The sequence below is a fragment of the Ovis canadensis genome, chromosome 6 (assembly GCF_042477335.2).
Source record: "Ovis canadensis isolate MfBH-ARS-UI-01 breed Bighorn chromosome 6, ARS-UI_OviCan_v2, whole genome shotgun sequence".
Classification (NCBI taxonomy): domain Eukaryota; kingdom Metazoa; phylum Chordata; class Mammalia; order Artiodactyla; family Bovidae; genus Ovis; species Ovis canadensis.
Genome location: NC_091250.1, coordinates 31,912,816 through 31,919,785, shown reverse-complemented (window position 1 = coordinate 31,919,785; position 6,970 = coordinate 31,912,816). Strand labels below are relative to the sequence as shown.

Genomic DNA, 6,970 nt, shown 5'->3' with positions numbered 1-6,970 from the left:
GAAAGTCGCTCAGTCACGTCCAACTCTTTGCAACCCCAGGGACTATACAGTCCATGGAATTCTCCAAGCCAGGATACTGGAGTGGGTAACCTTTCCCTTCTCCATGGGATCTTCCCAACCCAAGGATCGAAGCCAGGTCTCCCGGATTGGAGGCGGATTCTTTACCAACTGAGCTGTCAGGGAAGCCCTTTTTGAATTATGAGGGAACACAATTCAGCCCATAACAGGTTTAAATTTTACTGGAATTAGGCTTGGATATGACATTGAAGACTTTAAGGATATTAATAAAAGTTTTTTAATTACTGAAAATATCAAACTAAACGAAATCCAAATGACAAATAGAATGACAGATTACGGAATCTGGAACTGGGTGCAAGTTGCTGAACTTTTGTCCCAGTGTGTGGGTACCTTCAACCCTGCAAATTCTTGAACATTTTTAATAAGGCAAGCTTTTTAGACATCTTGCCATCATAGTTGTTTTTTAAAGTATGTCCTCTCTAAATGAAAAAAATTGAGATGAAATTTTTGAAATTTCATACCAAGTTGAATTTTTTTCAAGCTGGCATTTTTTGAATAGTGAATTGTCTCACACAACTGATTCTTTTTCAGCTAACTGAAATTTTAACCTAATTTTCTGTATTACAGAAACTCCTTATATTTTAACTTAGTTTCATTAAAAAAAAAAAAAAAGTCAGCTTTCTGGAGCAACAGTATATCAATTTTGCCTGCTTCCAGCAGATGGCACTAAAGATTGTACAAAGTAATTTTCTTCTGGGATAGAGCTTTCCAGCTCCTTCTTGTCAGAGCAGAGGTGGAAAATAAGAGTATTTTCACTTGATAAGTAAACAAGGGTTTTGCAGCCAAAGGAGACTAGCAGTTTGATCACCTAAAGGCCCCTCTGATTCTGATTTGTTGCTTCTACATTCACATGTTGAAGCCGTAACCACCACCACCCTCATGTGACTGTATTGGAAATAGGGCCTTTGAGGAGGTGATTAAGGTTAAATGAGGCCAGAAGTTTGGACCCCTGATCTGATAGAACTGGTGCCCTTATAAGAAGAGACAGGAGAGAGAGCTCTCCCCACACCATGAAAAAACACAGTGAGAAGCTGGAGCCCTGCAAGCTAGGAAGAGAGCTCTCACTAGAACCCTGATCTCAGACTTCCAGGGGCCAGAGCTGTGCGACAAGAAATTTCTGTTGCTTAAGCCAGTCAGGCTATGGTATTTTGTTATGGCAGCCTGTGCTAATACAGTATTTTTCTAGGACAAACAATACCCAGCCAGAGGAAAAGTAATTGGCAAAATGGAAACATCGTTGAATGGGTGGCAAGATGATTAATGTCAACATCAAGCACAGTAACCCATTAGGAGGCGGTTTGCTTTTCCCATTAGGAGGCGGTTTGCTTTTTTTTTTTTTTAACATTGCAAAGGAAACTTTAGAGTCAATGAAAATACAGTACTTTGGATTGATCAAAATGCACAATGCACGTGAAACAAAAGTCGTATAGTTTGCTTGTTGACTGTGTGGTTACTGTTGAAAAAGTCCCTGCTTCTAAATCTGTACTTAGTAATCTTCCAAAATTTTAAATAAAGTTCTTAAATTGTAGCAATAAACAAAGAGATAAGATACACTTAAACAATACTGAGATTTATCAAAAGATGCTTAAGAAATTTCAACTCAAGTCTGACAGTTATAAAAATCAATATTCTGGCTAAATTATAAATGTTTATAATGCAATTATTTGCAATGATATGCAATTGTATAACTCTAATAATGCTAACAACTGCTGTAAGATCAGAATAGGTTTTTTGAAAAATACTAAAAACATAAAAATATATAACCCCATTAATTACCTATAGAACATGTTCTATTTATGCCTAAATTTCAGCATTTACTGTATCACCACAGCTCTAATTAAAAAAATCAAATCTATGACCCAGAAAGATGTTATGGGGAGGGAGGTGGGAGGGGGGTTCATGTTTGGGAATGCATGTAAGAATTAAAGATTTTAAAATGTAAAAAATAAAAAACTAAAAATAAAAAAAATTAAAAAAAAAATCAAATCTAAGGGTAAGGCAAAACCACCTAAGAGTGGCATATTTGTACATGTCTCAATTTGTTGATGTATCAAACAAATTTCATCTCTGCTAGGCAAAGGAACAGAAGATAATCTGCTTTGCAATGAATTCAAAGTTCAATTGCACACAGGCAACATTCTGTAGATTAAAAAAATTACTAACTGAACCATAGGTATTAAATACTGAAAAAAGTTAACAGTTTATTATAATTTATTTTTTAACAATCTAGGAAGTTCCTAGCTATCAGCAGTACCAGGGCAATTTCAGGTGTAATTGGGAATTCACGAATCTCCATGGAATGAAACTTGTAGGTGAAATACATGCATACTTTTGGTAGCACACATGAAGAGATCTCTCTAAAATTGACTACATTAGTTTCGTTCTCAGCAAATGGACCTGGACCACTCAACATGGCTTTAACTGTTCCTGATGTTAGCTCATGTTCTTTTTTTACAATAAATTCATGACCATCGGAAGATACTGATTTGACATACACGGCATCAGGGCCCACAGGACCACCATAGGTTTTCTCTTTGCCATCCATTAGATTCTTAGGAAATTCTACTTTGCATCCAGAAGAATGTTAGTAGTTGCTTGCCATTCCCGCAGTCCGCAGTCACCACACCTGGTCCCCAGATCTACACCACGGCTCCCAACCTACCCCCAACTGCCTGCCACCAAGGGTTCTGGGGAGGTTGGAGGAATCATTTCTGCTGGGTCACCGGTGGGTCAGTATCTTAAAAAAGTACTATTGGTGTAGAAAGCCATGGGTGTGCCAGACCCATTTTAATCTATACTTCAACATGTTATCGTTGTTCAGTTGCTCAGTCATCTCTGACTCTGAGACGTCTCAGACGACTCTGACTCTTTGTGACTGCAGCACGCCAGGCTTCCCTGTTCCTCACCATCTCCCAAAGCTTGCTCAAACTCGTGTCTATCGAGTTGGTGATGCCATCTAACCAGGTCATCCTCTGTTGTCCCCTTCTCCTCTTGCCTTCAGTCTTTCCCAGCGTCAGGGTCTTTTCCCATGAGTCAGCTCTTTGCATCAGGTGGCCAAAGTATTGGAGCTTCAGCTTCAGCATCAGTCTTTCCAATGAATATTCAGGATTGATTTCCTTTAGGATTGACTGGTTTGATCTCCTTGCAGTTTAAGGGACTCTCAAGTGTCTTCTCCAGCACCACAGTTCAAAAGCATCAATTCTTCGGCACTCAGCCTTCTTTATGGTCAAACTCTCACATTCATACATGACTACTGGTAAAACCATAGCTTTGACTATATGGATCTTGGTCAGCAAAGTAATGCTTCTGTTTTTTAATATGTTGTCTAGGTTTGTCATAGCTTTTCTTCCAAGGAGCAAGCATCTTTTAATTTCATGGCTGCAGTCACCATCTGCAGTGATTTTGGAGCCCTAGAAAATAAAGTCTGTCATGGTTTCCATTTTTCCCCATCTATTTGCCATGAAGTGATGTGGCTGGCTGCTATGATCTTCATTTTTGAATGTTGAGTTTGAAGCCAGCTTTTTCACTCTCTTCTTTCATCCACATGAGTGGGTGGGAATACACAGTAGCTGCTAAAAGACTCCCTTTGGGGGTCATTCCTTTCCTCAGTGGACTTTGAAATGTAAATGAAAAGATGCCTTTGGAAACTTGCTGCTCAAAGAGTGGTTGTGGACCACAAGCATCAGCATCTCCTTGGAGCTGGCCAGAAACTCAGAACCTCAGCCCTTCCCAAATCTACCCAACCAGAAGTTGCATTTTAACAAGATCTTCAGGTGATTCACAGGCACGTTGTAGTTTGAGATACACCACTTTACATCTTGTATCAACAGAAAAGAGATGAGTGAGCTTGGTTCTAAAGCTTCAAAGAAACTCACTTTTCTGTTTGGTGGAAATACATTTGTGACCTATGAGAGTTCACCCTGGATTTGTGAGTATTGGGACTTTTGAAGAAAGGAGCTTTGGGAACCTAACCTGTTCATATGCGAAAGTTTCTAAGATTCTAAAAATGGGTTGTATATCCTTGTTTTCTGGAACAGAGTATAGAGCAGAGATTTCTTCGTAGTTGGGAGGCAAAGCTATGAATATCTGTACATAAAAGAGTGATATTCTGAAGAGTTTTCAAGTTATACAGTAGATGCTCAGTAAATGAGAGTCCACTCTATTTAATTCCCTTCAGAATACCAGCTTAGAAATTCTCAGATGGTAGAGACCTGTGGGCTATGTTTATCATATTCTCAGTGAAATATATAAGGTTGTTCAATTGAACTAATTGCCTCAGGCTGCTATGTGTTTTAACTTCTACCTCCTTCCCAATTTTCTTGTCTCTCCTGTATTTATTCTACCAACTAATGTTGTTGCTGCTGCCATTGTGCCTATATCCACAGTGTTTCCTTCCTCTGCCTCATGATTCATTCTTTCTAACCTGCTGTGGGCTGGGTGAGTGGATAGCCACAGAAATTACCGGATAGCTAAAATAACAGCCAAATAGTCTAAGTGAGAACTTGACAGGATTTTCTGTAAGTGCACTTTTTGCATGTAGGCGATGTGGTAATTATTTGCCTAATAGTCCTACCCTTTTTTTAAAAAAAAAATCTTTTAGGATCTTAGTTGTCTTAGACATTTCAGACTTCAATGCTAGTTAAATGACATCAACATAGGTGACCAAATGATATGAACAACTGTGAAATTATTTCTTCCTATCATAATATGAGTCTTGGAACTCAACTTGTGAAAGTGAGTGAAGTTGCTCAGTCGTGTCCGACTCTTTGCGACCCCGTGGGAACTCAACTTAGGATGCCCTAATAAAAAGAAGAAATGAAGATACACAGGGAACATGAGAAAAAATAAAAGTAAGTTAAAAAAGAAAAGAAAAATCAAAGAGATCCATATATAAGAAAGTCAGTAGTGATATATGTAAAAGATACATATTTATACATATATATATGGGGACAGGTTACATACTATTAATCTTTGTATCCCCAATACCTGGCCTATTAAAAATGCAATAAATGTGTAAACAGATCAGAATAAGGAGAAGAAAAAAGAAAACTGTGTCTTCATATTGGTAGAGGGACTCCTAATAGGGAATGCCACTAAAAGAGGAAAGTTGTTCTGCAAAGATCAAATGTGATTTAAAAACTAGAGGGGGTTAAAAAAAAAAAAAGCTGTGGAAGATGGAAGCCAGAGACAACAGAGAAGGAACTGAATTAGCATTTTTTAAAATATAAAAATAGGTATTCAGTTGTTCAAGGCTCCCACAACTTCTGTTACAGAGAATATGAGTCCCAAATTGGGGGTGACAAATAGTGGCACATGTCAGAATTTGACATTCAGCAGAAATGTTCCTTTTGCACCTGTGGAGGTGCTCACTTTCAATAACAGCATTTTTTCCTTTTGGACACAGACCTGGTCTCAGCATTGCCCATCAAAACAAGCAAGATTGACACTACCATATTGGGGACTCTGGCACTGTAGTCACACACCTACAAAATATCACTTTCAATGATTGGTAAAAAATTGGAGAAATGTGCTGAAGAAAAGAACTATTATCCCCCAAAGTAAAAAAAGAATGGAGCAATTCAGCTTCGTTTTGCTATTCAAAGCAGTGGTTCTCAAAATTTCCAGTACATCAGAATTACCAGGAGAGCTTGCTCTTGGCTCCCATCTCCAGAGTTCAGTAGGTCTGGGGTGGGACCTGAGAATTTGCATTTCAAACACTTTAAGATTCACCATTCAAAAGAATACTGGAACAAATTCTAAATATGTAAAACTGAAAATCTTTTGACAAGCAAAATAGTATGTTGTAGTTAGCATAGCTTTATGAAGAAAAATGTAAATTAAACAACTATAGCTTGTAGTGAATAGAGCAAAGATTTTGATGCTAAATAGACTTTGGTTTAAGCTCTGTTCTATTTACAGATTTATGATTTTTACCAAGATTACTTAAACTTTATATAAGTCTTAGTTTCCTCTGGTAAAATGGGGATAAGAAAAATATCCCATAGAGTTACTGTGAGGACTAAAGGGGGGGAATATATCTAAAGAGACTAGCACAGTGCCTGGTACATAGTAAACATTCATTCAGTCCATCATCCTTTTCCTCTTCTTGGCTGACAGCAGTCGTGGGTCTTGAAGCAGTAGAGTGAAATAACATATTTTCATAAAGACTGTAGAATCTGTCATGCAAAAAGACTCATAAACATGCTAGAAAATATTATGATGAATTAGTGGACAAGTGTAAGCAGCTTAGGTGATAAAGATTGCAGGGAGGTCCAGTGGTTAAGACTCTGTGCTCCCACAGCAAGGGGCATGGGTTCGATTCCTAGTTGGGGAACTGAGATTCCCCATGGCTGGCCAAAAGAAGAAAAAAAAGATCGTGGGGAAGAAGTGTTAAAACATAGCATTCTAGTCCTCCTCTTAGAAGAGTCTCCCCTAAAGAGATAAGGTTCAACTTCATCCCCTACACCTGTGATTAAAATGGGCTTCTTACACCCAACAGGATACATTCCAGGGGCAGAAAGCCAACTGCCTAATTATTCCCTGAAGTGGCTATTTTTTTCTGAGCCACTTTTCAAAGGACTCCCAGGAAGTGTTGAAAACTGTTATTGTATAATCTTGATGAAGCAAGGTGTGACCTTTTGCTCACACAGAGGCTTAGGTTTTTGTGGAAAAGCTCCCAATGCTGTGGAAAAGCACTTGCTCATTTCGTGTAGATGAAATATAATGTAGTTGAAAATCCTAAAACTCAAAAGTACAAACTATTACAAAACACAACTGTTAATTGTATATTTGATGATATACATTATTTTTAATGATTTTAGGTATAACAGTATTGTGATTATGTTATGCATTGAAAGATACATGTTTAATGCTTACCTATAAAATAGTATGC

At 38.0% G+C, this 6,970-nt stretch overlaps 1 pseudogene; it reads right to left on the bottom strand.

The window, feature by feature from the left end:
- Positions 1 to 2,296: 2,296 nt before the first annotated feature.
- On the bottom strand, positions 2,297 to 2,676 carry LOC138442882 (elongin-C pseudogene; annotated as a pseudogene).
- Between the last annotated feature and the right edge of the window lie 4,294 nt (positions 2,677 to 6,970).